The following is a 17,365-nucleotide window of genomic DNA, read 5'->3' on the forward strand; positions in this document are numbered from 1 at the left end:
TCCCTGACCATTGCCTATGCTGCCTGGGGATGATGGAAGTAGTAGCTCAATAGCACATGGAAGGTCATCCAGTTGCCCACTACTATAAGAGATCAAGAAAAACTGTTGGGCTTTCTGCACTTAGAATTGCTCATTACTCCACCTCTCAGTCCCATATCCAGGGAAAGTGAAAACAATTTTATACTTAGCCAGGAGTAGATTGAAAGTTTCATTTTGAGGACTTCAAACAGAATATAAATCTAGATAGTGTAGTGATAAAAATGTTTGGCTGAAGTCTCCTATTGGCTTTTCAACATGAAATATAGACATGAGGGATTTTTTTATAGGCACAAATGTTATTTTTCACTGGCTGTCAGAAGAGGCCTATTATGGCTCCTTCTACAATTCTCTATTGTGATATGCTAGCAAGTTTATTCTTTGTTTCCATTAGACTGAATAAACATTGGGATTTGGTTCATCTTCTAATCCATTATATAGGATTTTCATTGTGAGGGACATTTTTATTTTTTTGCCTGACAAATTCTCAAAATATAGCATTTGAAAACATTTTTTAAGTAAAGGCATCCACCACTCATTTGGTTTACAGTTACTGGCGCATTTTCAATGTGAGAGGTCCTGGTTAATTTTTTAAAAGCAGGGCAAGAGTACTCAAATACCCCTATGGCAATTGAGACCAGCTCTGCAGAACGAGTTTATAAATATTTATACATTTAAAAGACGAGTATCTATAAGCCCCAATGTGGTGGAAAGGAATATATCTAATTCAGATATCTTCACAGCGTTATAATGGAACTGCTGTACCAGTAATGCAATTTGATTGAATGCCACTGTTCTTCTCAACAGAATGAAAACATAACACAACGTACGCAAAATCAGCAAAGCATGATGATTTGGAGTTGGGGGGGGGGGACGGGACAGAATGAATAAATTCACAGGAAAGAACATCTTTACTATAAACAAGGAAAAAGTTCAACTTTTCCATCTGGCTCAGTGTAATGGCTTGTGAATGCTCTTCTCAATAAGTACCTCTGCTCACTCAGAGATATATACAGTTCTTTATTTTACATATGTACAGACAGCATATTACAATCGTGCATCTGAATCCGCTGGTTCAGATTCTGGGAGTGGCCTGCGCCAGCTTCTCCTTCAACAGAAAAGTCGGGGAAGTTTCATGTGATGCCTCTCCCCCTTCCTCCTTAACTCTCTCCTCTCCCTGGCAGATGGAATAGGCATTGTCTCACTATCAGTGCCAGAACTTCCTGTGCGGTGCTGAGGCTCTGCTTCAACATCCGAGAGCCTTCCCGCCTCCTGGCTTTCCCCTCTTTCCTCAATCGCCACTTCCTGCCCACCTCCCTCTGCCTGTTCCTGCTCCTCCTCGGCATTCTCTGGCAGTGCCATGACACTCAGCTTCTATCATTTCCAGGGAGAATTCTTCCTGCAATTCCTGTCAATCATGTGTTTTTGAAAATTAAATATCAGGTGCCAGGCACCATAGTTATCAAGATCAAAGCATGCAGAGAGACTGGCAGGTCAGGCAAGTGAAGGGCTGGGTGCTTCCCCACCCTCTCCTGCACCACTTTCCCCCAGAACCAGGAGAGAATTGAGGCATGAAGAACAGAGGCAGCTTCCACGCAGATATAGGGGGATTATACATAAGATAGTGGATGGTTGCTGCAACTGCTCTGTAGATGACAGACCTGGGAATAGCTGCCTAGACACTAAATTGGTGTGTGTGGTATTCAGAGCCATGGAAACTGCTGTGTTAGCTTTGGCAATAAAGAGTGAAGTATCTGCCGTGTACATTCCTTTGCTGGGGAGCACCCCTGACACTACCCATCCCAGTTTTGTGTCATCTGAAAATCTGATGAGCATCCCGTCAATTCTTTCCTCCAAGTCTTTTATAAAGGCATTGAATAGCAACAGGCCCAGCGGCACTTCACTTGTCACTTTTTCCCAGGATGATGAAACATTAATGAACACTTTTTGGATTGGGTTAGTCAACCAGCTACAAACCCACCTAACAGTTATGTTGTTCTTATGTAGCCACATCAGTTTCTTCACATGCCTCCCACTTTTCTTTTTTGTTGGAATTGTCTGCTTTTCTGCCTTCAATATTCCACCTTTAAGAAACTCCCATCCAACTTGGACTCCACCTTCTGTTTGAGTATTTCTGACCAGGGGATCTCACCCAGAAGTTCCTTAAGCTTTTCAAAACCAGTCTTCTTCAAGTCCAGAGTGGATGTCTGACTACACTCAGCTTTCCAATGTGTTTTCCTTTGTAATTTCCCCTTGCTCTTGTGTTCGGACTGATTAAATCAAATTTTAAAATAATGATATTTTGACAATAATGATTTTAATTACTGTTCTACAAAAACCTCTAGTGCCATATTTGATTTTGGTTTCCTTTACTCTGGAGTCCTTGGAATTCACTCTACGACTAATTGCCTGAGCAGACTACCCAGTATAGTGAGTTTGCTGAGCCCCTAAGCAAGTTACAGATATTAAACATTTGTTTACTGGGAGCAGCCATGGACGTAAGATGCCCTCTTGGTGGCAAGGGTGAGGGCCAAGAGAAGGGTGGCTGGGTTTACTGGTTGGTGTGTCTCTCCTCCCTCTCAAAGTGTAGGCTACATCTTGTGCCATTACACGTACGTAATGTTCACACCATTTTCATATTAAAGTTTCTTTTTCCACTCTGTTGTCTGGACTACCTTAAGTCAGCACTTGGCTATCAAATCCACAGACTTAGGAACATGGAAGAAAGTCTATTGAACTCTCCTGTTGCTGATCATGCCTGAACGGGCTAAATATATGCAGCAAAAATATCTAGCGAGCCAAAGCAAATATTTAGATTCCCCTGAACTCATTAAGGAGGGAAATTCAGTTGAGCAGAATTCAGGTCCTTACATCCATCAAAAAGATGTAAAGAAATCTAATTTTCATAGTGAATGATAGATTAAATAGCAGTGTATTTGCATTCTTCTACCTCTATAGGTGGGGGACAGGGAGGGTCACAGATTATATGAATTAAGTGTTGTTAACCTTGCAGAAAATAAGGGAAGTTCATTAGCAAGCTCTTATTTTACACCGAAGCAGGAGTGGTGGTAGCTATTCACTCTGCACAGCAGTAAGAGTCACAGGCAGCATGTAGAAAGTCAGGTAACTTCTCAAGTTTCAGGTTAAACCTAAAGGAAACTCAGAAGGCCCTCCCTCCCCTCCCCTCCCAGTACATTTCTTTTCATTTTATGTGGAGTTAGCAGCATTCAGTGTCAATTAAGCTGCCAGGATCTTGAGATAATAACAGCAGGAAATTCTCTCGCAAGATAAATTCAAGATGGTAGCTACAACTTGTCTTTACTGAATGAGACCATATTCTGAAGTGTATATATAAACCCAAAGTAAAATGTATTCAGCATTTATATTGAAACAGCAAAATATCTCATTTCACTACCCTGCCATAGCTAATATATATATATTGCCTTGAACATATTCTGTTTATAGTCTGCAAAGGACAAGGTTTATTTGGATGGGGTGTGTTTTGAGTTCATGTGGGTTTTCTTCCTTGAACTGGAACATATATATATATATATATATATATATCTCAGTGTCTTGTGTCGTTTTGCCCAGCTTTTCTGTCTGTAGCCTTGCCAAGGTTTATCACTGCTCACTTCTGGATAGTGTTAATGATGCGGTCACTTCCTGTCTGCAAAAGAATGGTAACATTCACCAGATTTCCCCGCATACTCCAGAGAAGCTAGGGAGCACTATCTGAATGGTAAAAAAGAAAAAAGAAAAAGAAAAATGATAACAGTATATGTAGAGAAATTTGGATTATAATATACTGAACACACTTTGTCAAATGGATGAGAAGGGAAGTCTTTTCTGCATGAATCTTTTGCCTGCTAAATGCGTTTTCTTCCACCCTGTTGTGATTTCTGAATTTGTCATGGAAATAAGCTTCTCGTTTTCATCACTTCACGCAACATATTGTGAATATTAGTGGCACGTGGAAACCAGAAGAAAGAGAAGAAGTGATGAGAAGTGACGAAGGGGGTGCTGGCAATAAGTTATCCTTACTCACCTTTGTGACTATGCAAACCCCAAAATTAGAACAGACATTGTTTTCAGTGGAACATATGCTTCAAAGTCCTGCTTTTTCCAATACACAGAGAAGAAGGGGGTTGCTTAGAAAAACAGGGTAATAAAACACAGTACTCAAGCTACCAGTGCAAATATAGGAAATGTGTTTAGATGAAGTCACTGTGCCTAAGTAATTCTGGGTATGCCATTTCCCCTCTATTTCCAGTGTTCAGGCTGTGAGACAATTGCAAAAAGAATGCTCCGTAGCCACAGACTATTTTTACATGCCACCCTAATCTCTACAGCAGTGTGAGATTAAGGGGTTCCAGGTATGTTTACCCAGGGTCTGTGATTCCTTTTGGAAAAATGAGGCACAGCAGACCCAGTAGTGTCTTTATGATATATGGTTTATACAGCCCGAGTCTACAATGAAGAAGAGAAGAAGAAGAAGAGTTTGGATTTGATATCCCGCCTTTCACTCCCTTTAAGGAGTCTCAAAGTGGCTAACATTCTCCTTTCCCTTCCTCCCCCACAACAAACACTCTGTGAGGTGAGTGGGGCTGAGAGACATCAAAGAAGTGTGACTAGCCCAAGGTCACCCAGCAGCTGCATGTGGAGGAGCAGAGACGCGAACCTGGTTCCTCAGATTACGAGACTACCGCTCTTAACCACTACACCACACTGGCTCTCAATGAAGGGGTGCACAGCATTCATACCCCAAGAGCTTCTTGCTTCTTCCATAGTTACAGAAGCATTTAACTCCTTACTTCACAACATTTCAATAAATATAAGATTTTGGGTATATCAATGTGAACAAGAGGAGAACTGTACTTTTCCTGGTGGTTATATTGCTTCTCTTTTCATTCTAATAAATGCTAGTTACATACGGAGCTCTTATTTTTCTTCAATGTTGTCATATAATAGAGATCTTCAAATGAAGTGATGGATATCTCCAACAAGATTCATTCCACAGCTTCCACTCTGTGCTGGTAGAGCACTGTTAATCCTGTCAAAAGTGGTTCCACCTACATAAATATACACTCTTAGTTATTGCTTCTCTTTGTCTGAAATTTGGTGCCATCAAACTAAACTCCAAAGGGGTCAGGTTTTAATATATTAACATTAAATATTAATATTAATATACACACTCAGGTTATATCTTTAAGCTTTGTTCAGTTATATGCATGACCTAAATACGAGGCAGAACCAGCCCAAGACTTTAGACTGCCTGAGGCAAAGGACAAGATGTTCCTGTCCTCACCCAACCTACAAAACCTGATCAAATTGGCAGTCGAATCTTACTTTAACACTGGCAATGTACAATGTCCATTAAGCGGGGCAGGGCAGGACACTCAGCACACCCAGCTCTGTCCTTCAACACCACTCTACCACTTCCTGCTCATCAGCATATTCTGCCTGAGTGCTAGTCTCTTCACATTGCCTAATAATAGGGTCAGCTCTGGCAGGATGGGCTCTGTTTTTATTGTATCAGATATCTGCATGGACTTCACCGATAGATTTTGTGGAATGCTTCTTTGCCATTCGAAAGAAAAACTCTGTGTACAAGTTGATACATTCAACACATCTAATTCAGCATATATCCAATGTTCTTTCTATTTTCTTTGCTGTTAGCATGAAATAAGTCAGTCCTTTTATACAAGTATCAAATGTTTGAGAGTGGACTCTGGAGGAGGAGGAGGAATTGGATGGTGTGGATGAGAAAGTTGAGGGAAGCAAAGGGGGACCTTCCAATGAATCCTTACAATTATCGCTTTAAATCTCTCTCTCTCTGTCTCTCCCTGCCTTGTCCAGAGGCAAATCACAAGCCTCAGATTTCACTCACAATGTTCTGTTAGCATGTTCCTGGCACTTGAAAAAGTAGATAAGTTGCTGCAGGCAGATGCTTGAAGAAGGTGTGTGCTAGTTGGCTTCAGAGAGGGGAAATGCTCATCGTTAATTTATATTATTTTTAGAAGAGCACATTATATCATCCATGTGAGTGAACATTCAGACATCCATATTAAGCCCCAGGCAATGTTTGTTCTTTTTTTGGAAAAGATTCCCTCCTCCATTTCTTGCATAACTTGTTTATTCACAATTTGTTTTTGTTTTTTTTATAAAAAAAAGATGCAATAAAAACAACTTGTGGTTTAGTAGTGGAAGGCTGAATGGTAGGATTTTGAGCTTCAGTTTGAAGGTTACCCCTTAATTGGGATTCCTGAATGTATTCAGTAATGTAAATATCAAATGGGTACCTCACTTACAGTGAAAACATGAAGAGATGACCAGAAAAGCCAAACTCTCTCAAGTGATCAGTGGAAAATAGATATTTGATGCTAAGTGGCAAGAAAAAATTGGAGGAAGTTTCAACAAGGGGCTGGTTTTATTCTTCACTGCTTGGGATCAGGTACCTGAGAGCACTTTCTTCCCCCACGGGAACTTGCTGGGATCTTATAATCTGCTGAAAGGTGCTTCTTCAGGTCTCCTTGCCATCTAAGATGAGGTGGATGATGAATGACGATAAAGAGTGGTATCCAACTAACATGTTCCATCAATGCAAGGATTTTTGCTTGTGCAACACGACTTTCTTCCCTCTCCTCTTCCTATGCATGTCCCAGGCCCATGCCAAGCTTACCCGAGGCCTAGGCCGGGAGTCTTGTTGCAATAAGATTCTTGGCACGACAGTGCAAGTCCACCCAGCTTAGCCCTCGGAGGCCCAGGGCAAGTTTACCCAGCTACCCCTCCCTCTGCCCAGGCCTGCCCAGGCCATCCCCAAATCTCCTCTGGAGGGTTGGGGTAACCCCAGAATAGGCTTAGGGTGGGGGGGAAGAAGGGGGATGTTCTGTGAAGCAGGATTAATTCCTTGCACTGAGGGAACACATTACTTAGCCCAACATCAAATACAATCGGGGCTTTCTTTGTTGTGGTGCCCTGACCTTCCCATTTTCTCCCCTCGAGGTTTAATGGACACAAGTTTGTTTTCCTTTTGGCACAAAGTAAGAAGCTTTTCGCTTTGGATTTTAAAATTTGTTTTTAATGTTGGCTCATTGCTAATTGATTTTTATCGGCTTGGCTTTCCCTCCCTGCTTTTGTTGATTTGTTATTATTTTTATTGATTTTATGTAAGCTTGCCCAGGAATCTTGTCAGCTGAAGAGTGGAGTAAAATGTCTCTGATATACACATAAAAATAAATCTGTGGAATGGCTGCCTGCCATGCTGAAGACACATGTGTTTTGCCAGAAAGAAAAGAGGCACATGAGCTCTGTGAGGCTGTCTTAGGTTGGTTCTATTTCATCCAGTGACAACACTTTTGGTTATTCAAATAAAATCAATCTTTTACAATTCTGATATGAGTGCAAATCTGCAAATGTAACTTTTCTACTACCTTTTTCTGTCTGCTTAGAAATGAAACTACTTTTGACACCTTTTTAGTATGTGTATCAATTGCAATGCAGTGACAAATGGCAGCGACTCAGGCAGCACTGTCAGGTCTCCTGTCATCTTGAGATGAAATGCATTTTTCGGCATGTACTATGTGCTTGTTACAGCATGCAGAGAAGGAGGAGGTAGGACAAGAGAACAGTGGAAGAGCTGGAGTTGGAATAGCATCTCTCCCACACCATTAGGGCTTTTCCAAAGTATTGACGGCATATTTGTGTTACAATCTGTCAACCTATTCTCAAATATTTTTTTTAGGGGTGCCTATAACATTCTCCTCATCCAATATTTCCCCAGGGATTTCTGAATTACCTGGTCCTGTTTCCAAATTGATATATTAGAAATCCTAGAGTATTTTGTGTCTATACAATTACAAATTTGGTACTGAGCACTGTGCTTGGGAAGTTCTCCATAACTACTCCGTTCTTTTGGTTCAGTTATGTCTTCCCCACCAAGTCTACATTACTGTAGGCATGCTCTGGGGACAGTGCAACAGAGCAACCTTGATGGGATCATATGTAGAATTGCATCTAGGTCTATTTTGTGTGGTGTTTTACCAGGGGCGCAGGAGGATGGCACATGGCACAAGCATAACATGGCACAAAAAGAATTTTGATGGGAGGCTAGTATGATCACATCTTTTCCTCCCTGCATTCCTTCTTCCCTCTTTCTTTCTTTCTTTCTTTCTTTCTTTCTTTCTTTCTTTCTTCTTTCTTTCCCTTCTTTTATCGCAGGCTGAGACTCTACTTGCCTGCAGACTGTCTTGCCAGAGTGGTGCTATCCAGTGCTTATATATATATATATGTGTGTGTGTGTGTGTGTGTGTGTGTGTGTGTGTGTGTGTTTAGGGGTACTCTCATTTTGACTTAGACTCAGGAAACACTGTGACATGAAATGAGGCCATCGTGCCAGATTCACAAAATGTTTAGGGGTACACGTATCCCTGTGTCCCCCCAGAAAAAGAGCACTGGTGCTATCTCCTGCTTGGAGGGCCCTCTTGTTAGTGGCGCCCTCCCTGTGGAACGCCCTCCCTTCAGATGTCAAGGAAATAAAGAATTCTACAACACGAACCCATCGACAGCATACGATTCAAAATGGCTAACTTAACCCAACAACCCCCCCCACACACGAATGAACAAATCTCACTGCAGCCAACCAAAGACAATCAACCACACGCTAGGCCACCCCACCCTCTTTCACCACCAAGAAAACATAACAAGTGGATAGGAAGACAGCTTACCCAAGTGATGCTGACACAAAACCCCCAGGCTGCCCCTACACTAAGCTGCCCAGACTGGCTGGGGAAACCCAGCCAGATGAGTGGGGTATAAATAATAAAATTATTATTCTTTATTATTATTATTATTATTATTATTATTATTATTATTAGTGCACAAATGCAGCACAATGGGTGGGAGGGGGGAGATGTAAATGAACTTAAGGAGCCAAAAGCTGTAGCAAATGCCACATGCTCAGCTGTAGAATTAACGTTAAAACTTCAGTTGGTAAAACTGGAACTCAGGAGGATTGGAATGCCAGGTGGGTGGAAGGAAACACTCTTAAGCAAGAAAACCAAGGGATACACAATCATTCATGTGGGCAATTTCACAGGAGATATTCACCATGTAACACACATCAGGTACCATCACATTATCATAATCATTATCATTATCATTATCATTATCATTATCATTATCATTATCATCATCACATGTGAATTGGTCCCGAATCCATCACACCCACATCATGCATTTAATGAATACTTGGCTTCCCCAAAGAATCCTGGGAAGTGTAGTTTGGCAAGGGTGCTGGGAATGGTAGCTTTACAAAGGGTAGACTACAGTTCCCAGGATTCTTTGGGAGAAGAAAAGTGCTTTAAATGCATGGTGTAGATGTAGGAAACATGCTCAGTAGGTCTTGAACTGGGGAATCTTTGCTTCCTCGGTGGGTCGTCGTCCCCTTCCCTACGTAGACCTGTTGCATTCCTTGTGCTCTGGGAGCAATGCCAAAATGACGGAACTGAATCTATGGGATGAATGGTAAATGTCCACTGAGAATGAGAAAGAACAATGACTAACCTCTTTTTAAAGTTTATTTATTTCATTCATGGTCCATTCAGAATTTCTTGTGAAAACAGGATGCAGCGAAAGCCCTTTATATCAACAGTGGTTCTCCGTCCAAGGCTGGGAAGGTGGGGAAGAAATGTAAAGTATAAACCCCATGGTGAATGTCACAGATGGAAAGGTTCGGGGTAGAAGAAGACATAGCAAATGCATACAGTTGCTTTTTTTCTTGACAGGGATATGACAGCTTCAAGAAATATGAGTGAAGAAATAAATCTTTTCATGAACCAGGCTGCATCTCAAGGATCACCCTGGTGTCTGTACAACCTCAGCAACAGGAAGCTGAATTGCCAGCTAGGTTAATATCCTGTGTCTGATCAGTGTGTCATAATCAGTCTCTCAAGAGTAAAGATCCATTGTGTCAAGAGGCCACATTTACACCAAACTAGTTTGCTAAGCGTCTTTAATGCTTTCAGGCAGTGCAGGGGTGGAGGAGATAGAAAGCAGGCAAGAAATATGATTGCAAGTGGATAGCCTCCTTCAAGATTGTCCTCCCTTTTGTTATGTTGCTGTATCGGCTTCACAGCTAAGATTAAGATTCCATAACAAAGCTCATTTTCCTAGGATGTCTATTAGTCACCCATAACAATTTGCCGAAGGTTGAAGCTTGGCACACCAAGGCTTCAGAGCAGGAATTCATTTTGGTAACACTTTATCATAAGTGTTCTTTAATTAATGTTAAATGAAAATGAAATTCCAAAGAAATTACACATGGCCGTCAAGATCGGCACGCCGAGTTCATCATGATTAATGGCAGCTGAAATGAATATCAAGAGTAGAACTAATCAGGATTGGCCTTTCGTTAGAAAGTGTTGCCAGAAGCATTTTGCCAGGGCTGGTGGTGAGACTGTATTTAAAGAGACGCTGTCAGGTACGAGAATGAAGTGCTGAAAAGTTAAAAATAAAAATGAGAATGTAAAGGATTATTATTCAAACATACACAGCAGAAGCCCCGATATGTGAACTCATTGTACACAAGAATGTTTTGTCTTCACAGGAGACAATCCCCTGTAGCTCTGTCACACCTAACAACTACATTTCCCAGGATTCTCTGGAGGAAGCCATGATGGTTTCAAATAGTATGATACTACATTAAATGTATCGTGCACATGGGTCCCTCTATGTCTTTTCCTCGATCTTCCCTTTTCAACCACTCTATTTCATTCCCCTTCTACCTGGTTTTCATTTTTTCCCCTTTCGACAATCTGTCAGCATTACAAGGGCATTAAGTGTGCTTAGTTCTCACTGGATTGTGTTCGGGGGGGGGGGGTCCCCCACTTTAGGGTTTTTCCCCTGAATATTTTTTGTGGTTTTACAGATCTCCAGGTTCCCCCAAGTCTGCTGATACCTCCTCTTTGTGTTACTATTGCTGTTTTGGCAACATAAGCAATGGCATTCAGAGATCTTAATTCAAATTAGATTACGAAATGGGACATTTTTGAATAGTGCCTACACACACACACCAGCTTAATAGCCTGCCTTCTGTAGTAAGTATTAATGAAAAGTCTTGACTATCTGAATCCAAATTTTGTCCTAGATCATAGCAGTGGTTGCTTAACTATTCATATACACCCCTGTATCCCCATTTGCTATTATTATTTTCTTCAGCAGCGCCACAGGGCCCAATTTCCTCCCTGCAGACAAAAATGTGATAATTACTTTAAGCAACTTTCCAAATCTGGCAAAGGGATATAAAGTTAAACACAGACATACTGGTGCCAAAACAGAACAAGGAAGAAGAAGGGGTGGGAGGGAATCAGTGGATGGTTTGCAGGCATCACACTTGTACAGTACAGTTTCTTGTAGCTTAGCTATGTAGGAAAAACAGCTCCCCCCCCTAATATGATTTATTTGTTTAAACCACATGTAGAAGAATCTAAAGCAATTTGATGCAGATGCAGAATCTGATATTTTTTTTTTGGGGGGGGGGAGGAGGTAAAAGCAATTAACATGGAAAGAACCAAACAATATCCAGAACAAAAAGGGGAAAAATCTGACCCTCTTCCACTCAGCCACCTACATGTATGTGTTGTAAACTGAACCTGGGGACCAACAACCCTCAGGACCTCTGCCTGGTGATGGCAGGGATGGGGAAGTGTGCTCACCTCTTCTTCCTCCGGAGAGGAGAGACAAATATCCAAATACGGATAATGGAGCGGATCAAATTGGAACAGAGAAAGGTATTAGATCTTTGGGAGCAACAATGAAAGCAGGCTGCTGGATAAAACAAGAATTCAAAAAAACCCCCCAAGAATTCTAAAAACCTAGGTTTCAGAACTTTTTATTAAGAAGTGTTATACCTCAGCTTATTAGTTCAGCTCTCCAGGCGGCTGCTATGAGTATGGGACCTTCAAAACAATCCTAAAACAAATTCTAAAAACAGGTTAAGGATTCCCTTCAATGTGAAGCCAGTTTGAGAAACAACACATCAAATAGTAGTATGTGATAACAAAGTACAGGATACATATGCATTTTTGGATAACATGGATTAAAACTTTAAAAAATAAAATAAAACAGAAACAGCAATATGATAGGATGTGTTCCTAAATGACCTGCACTTTTCAGAAATGACTGAAGATTTTTTTTTGTTTTGTTTTGACACACTTTCCTAGTTGAATGAATAAGTTTCTGCCATGGATGTTTTAAAATTTATCTGCTGTTGTTGTCTGTGTTGCTTTTAACTTTTTTAGATTTTTAAAATTGCATTTAGTACCTTGTCTTGAAGAGTATGTGCGGAAGGTGATTAACAAACAAACAAACAAAAAACAAAACACACTTACTTGGAAGTAAGTACCACTGTGTATAGCGGTCTTACTTCTGAGTAAAAATAGCTTAATGAAAAGATTTATTTTAATAAAATATTCTAATAAGATATTATTCTAAGTAAAGTATTTCAAGGGGATATTGTATGTGATGCTAAAGCATTACTAAAGAGTAGAACGTTTGAAACATGTTTTTCAGAGAAAGCTAGCTGAGCAATGAAATCAACACATCAAATTAGTTGTGTCTAACAAAAATCCTATTAATTTCAAGGGGACTTGTGTGTGGTTTTCTCAGAATTGGATCCAAATGGGGGGAATTGTATTTCCTAAAATGGAAAACACAGTGGCTTATCTCAAAAATTATCCCAAGAAAAGAAAGAAATTAGATCTGTTTGTTCCTTGGTGGAGATCTCCGAAATGCCCCAGTTCTTTTTCCTTTTCATGGAAAAGAGAAACAGTATCCTAGTGAGACTTGTCATTGTAATTTATTTTCTGGAACAGCCAACAACATCTAACGTCCACATTCTCTTTACCACAGTACCGCATTGCTGTATCTAATGTTCTATGGTGTGGAAAAAAGAGGATGAATGAGGATGTGCAAAGAATAAAGGAAGTAAAAAAATAAATACAGACCAATGTCTCGTCTTATATTGCATGCAAGAGTGCCAAGAAGACCAGCAGGAATGAAAGAGGATGCTGGAGAAGCGGAGGCTAGTAGGAGAGAGGAGGAAAGCATAGCACTGAGGGCTATAAGCTTCACTGGAAGTAGGATCTGGGATGTGAAGAAGTAGGCACATCTGGCATAAGAAGAGAAAGGAAAGAAAGTGCTGCTGAGCTCAGCTCCTGCTTGCAGACTTCTCACAAGTATTTGGTTGGCCAATGTGAGAATAGGAAGCTGGACTTGATGGGGCATTGGCCTGATCTAGTTGGCTTCTTCTTATGTTCTTAGATGTTTGGCCAACAACTCCCATTCATTCTAGTCAACAACTCAAATAGGTGGGAGATATATAGATAAATGATGGTGGACGTTTTCATCCAAAGCTTCTAGAGTGTACCAGGTGGGGGAAGACTGCCTCAAAGAGTGGTAGACTGACAAGACAAAGAGTGAAGGAAGGCCATTGTTTGTTGAAGGGGTGGAGAATGTTATCTGTGTAGGTATTTATCCACACAAACCTTGATGGCAGACCTCTAGTTTAATCTTTTAAAACCAATAATGTGTCACACCAAATCAACTTTTTTTCAGAGTTTTATGTTCTGCAGTATCCCATGTGCCCTGGAAAAGCGCCTTGTAATTAAAACAAGTGATATCAATGAATTTGGGAGGATTTATCCCTAGTCTGCAGAAGTGTCAAAATCACGACAGCTTGAACCCTGAATCTAGATCTTGATGCATAGCAGCTTATAGGTTTGGGCAGGGATGGAGAACCTCCCAGATATTGTTGGATTTCAGTTCCCATCAGCCCCAACCAGCATGGCCAGTGGTCAGCATGATGAGAGTTGTAGTCCAGCAACCTTGGGGCAGGACTCCCCAGTATATTGTTCCCATTTACTCAATGAGATTTGCTTCTGAGTTGACATACATAGGATTGCACTACAGTGGTACCTCGGGATGCAAACGGGATCCGTTCCGGAGCCCCGTTCGCAACCTGAACAGAACGTAAGACGCAATGGTGCGTCTGTGTGGCTTGCATTTTGCCACTTCCACACATGCGTGTGACGTCATTTTGAGTGTCTGCGCATGCGCAAGCGGTGAAACCTGGAAGTAATGTGCTCCGTTACTTCCGGGTTGCCGCGGAGCGCAACTCAAAAGCGCTCAACCTGATGCACATTCAACCCGAGGTATGACTGTATTAATTTAGTGCCTTTCCACAGGCCACATGCTTGCAACTTCCATACGTACAATTCTAGAGAATTATCTCACATTTCACCTCGAAGTAGGGCTTGCCATAACTTATAGAAGAAGTGGATTAAATATAATCATATTGAACAAGGAGTCCTTTTCCCCTGAAGGTCCAGAGGCTATAAGCCAAGTTATCAGTCATTTATTTATTTCCTTCTTTGCTGTTTTCAGAATAGCAAAGCATAACAAATTTGGAGACTCTGTCATCATTTTAGGAAGCATTGGGCCAAGGGGCTGCAAATACTTCTAAGGCTTTCAGTTTGCTTGCCAAAATAGTTCCATTTTTCTTCTTTCTTTACAAGTAGATTATTATTTGGGTTCCAAATGATAGGAAACATGAAAGGTAACAGCAATTATCACACGTCCCTGGATGCATCAAAACTGTGTTTCTCCCTCAATCCCGATATTATATAACACTGAATGACATCACAGTGCTGTTTCCCATTCATTCTTCCCTTACAAGGGCAATATTGTATGTTCAACAAGCTGTCAAAGATGCTAAAAATGGCCAGGGAGTAATTCTAACTGTAAGGTAGGTTCACCGTCCTGACTTGTCATAGGGGCTCAGCTGTTGGAAAGCAGCCTAAAAAAATAGCAATTTAAAAGGAGGGGGGAATGAGGACCTCAGGCTTTTGGTGAAGGCAGACATTAGCTCCATTTAGGATTTAAAGCACCTCACACTTAATTGTAGGCTTGCTGCATTTGCTTGTAGGAGTAGTAAAAGCATGTAATTTGACCTAATCAGATCGGCACAGGAACTGGATGCTTAGTGCCAAGCAAGGCTGTGGAACCAAATAACAAATGTGGTTGGGGGTGGGGTGGGGTGGGCGAGAGAAAATGTGGATTTCATTGCTGAGAAGCACAGGGTTCAAATCAAATCTAAAACTGGACAGTTCTGAAAATGCAGAGAGCTAAGTGCTCTTAGAAAAATATTCCGGACATTTTGAAGGGTGGAAGAATCCACAGACATGTGCTGATTCAAAATCTGGCAAATTTGCTGCATTTGTGGAAGTCATGAGAAGAGAAGACTCCCTGGAAAAGACCCTGATGTTGGGAAAGATTGAGGGCACAAGGAGAAGGGGATGACAGAGGATGAGATGGTTGGACAGTGTTCTCGAAGCTACCAGCATGAGTTTGACCAAACTGTGGGAGGCAGTGGAAGACAGGAGTGCCTGGCGTGCTCTGGTCCATGGAGTCACGAAGAGTCGGACACGACTAAACGATAAAACAACAATTGATTTTCACCGAGAACATTCTATAGTGGTTTTACTTTAAGGAACTGTTGTAATGTTCACAAACAATGTTATGTGAACAATTTTGATCAGCACATAGTAAAAGTGTTATATTAACCCAAACTTGCTCACATGATGCCGTCCAGATGTTGAACTACAACTCCTATCATCCCCAGCCAGTTTAGCCAATGATCAGGGATGGTGGCAGATGTAGTCCACCAACATTGGGAAGGCACCTCATTGGTTATACCTGTACTGAGTCTACATCCTAAACACACTTAATAGGGAGTAAGTCCTATTGGACAGAGTGGAACTTACTTCTTAGTGCAGATGCACGGGACTGTGATGTAAGCAGAATTTATTATTGTTGTTGACATATCTTGGCCCATGTTTACTGAACATATACATATGCGAAATATACTCCACAGTCTGGAATCTGTTCAGTGTTGGGTCACTTTCCTGACCCATGGAAATATACAACGGAGAAAATGTGTTTCTGTGTGATCATGCTGTATTTTTCAAGACTCCCTTACTGAAACAAGTATAATTAACCATTCAACTATACTCTCTTCTGGGATTGACACTAGAACAGGCTCTGATTGTCCCGGTGCATGAAATGTGAACAGATTAAGCACCCTATTAGAGAGAGAGGAGGTTTATCTGACAAAAAAACAATAATACTGTTTGTATAAGCAATGAATGCACTATGGCTGAACTACAAATTTGTTAAGTCTCAGTAGTTGTATAAACATTTGGCATCCTTTCTCGGTGGATTTAAAATGGAACTCTGCACCCCTCCAGCCTGTAATTCTTTTTAAAGCTTCAGCAAAGCAAGCCATAAAAGAAGCAGAATGACTTGATTGGCCTTGTCACTGATAAAGCAGATAACGACAGCAGTATGTCAAAAGTGAATACAGATTAATCATATCGTCTTGGCAGCAGTCCCCAAAGGGCTCACTCTAAAGTAGCCTGGTTATGAAAACTTATCAAATAATAAATCCCTCTTTTGTTTGGTTTCATGGAACTTAAATGGTTTTGGATCAGGCTAGCCAAATGACTCCCTCTTCCAACATGAATCTGCTTGCCCCACTTCCTGTCTTCTTCTTCTGAGGTGTGGCTGGTGGCCATGAGAGAAGGGGCGGGGTTCTTACTGATGAGTTAAACACAGAGTTCCCTGCCCTGGGAAATCAGGTTGACTTCTGCATTGTCTGCTTTTTGGTATTAGGGGGAAAATTACTAGCCATGCATATTGGTACGGTGCTTTCTCTTCAAAAGGGCTAGCCTAAGTGGGAGAGCATCTAAGGTCTCTCACTAGGGCAGGCATCTCTCAGTAGGGCTGGGGGAAGACTTGTACAGTGGTACCTCAGGTTACATACACTTCAGGTTACAGACTCCGCTAACCCAGAAATAGTGCTTCAGGTTAAGAACTTTGCTTCAGGATGAGAACAGAAATCTTGCTCCGGTGGCGCGGCGGACCGCCGGAACGAATTAAGTACTTAACCCTAGGTACCACTGCATATGAAACTCTCGAAAGCTGCTGCCAGTCAGTGTAGACTATACCGAGCTAAATGAACTACAGTGGTACCTCGGGTTAAGTACTTAATTCGTTCCAGAGGTCCGTTCTTAACCTGAAACTGTTCTTAACCTGAAGCACCACTTTAGCTAATGGGGGCCTCCCGCTGCCGCCGCGCTACCGGAGCACAATTTCTGTTCTCATCCTGAAGCAAAGTTCTTAACCCGAGGTAATATTTCTGGGTTAGCGGAGTCTGTAACCTGAAGCATATGTAACCCGAGGTACCACTGTAATGGCTTGACTCAGTATATGGCAG

General features: G+C 41.4%; 1 long non-coding RNA gene across 1 annotated transcript in view; it reads right to left on the reverse strand.

The window, feature by feature from the left end:
• The window catches only part of LOC307216475, a 163,024-nt gene that overhangs the window by 75,249 nt on the left and 70,410 nt on the right, over positions 1-17,365 (reverse strand). The window lies entirely within an intron of this gene.

Source organism: Podarcis cretensis (genome assembly GCF_951804945.1).
Source record: "Podarcis cretensis genome assembly, chromosome: 5".
Classification (NCBI taxonomy): domain Eukaryota; kingdom Metazoa; phylum Chordata; class Lepidosauria; order Squamata; family Lacertidae; genus Podarcis; species Podarcis cretensis.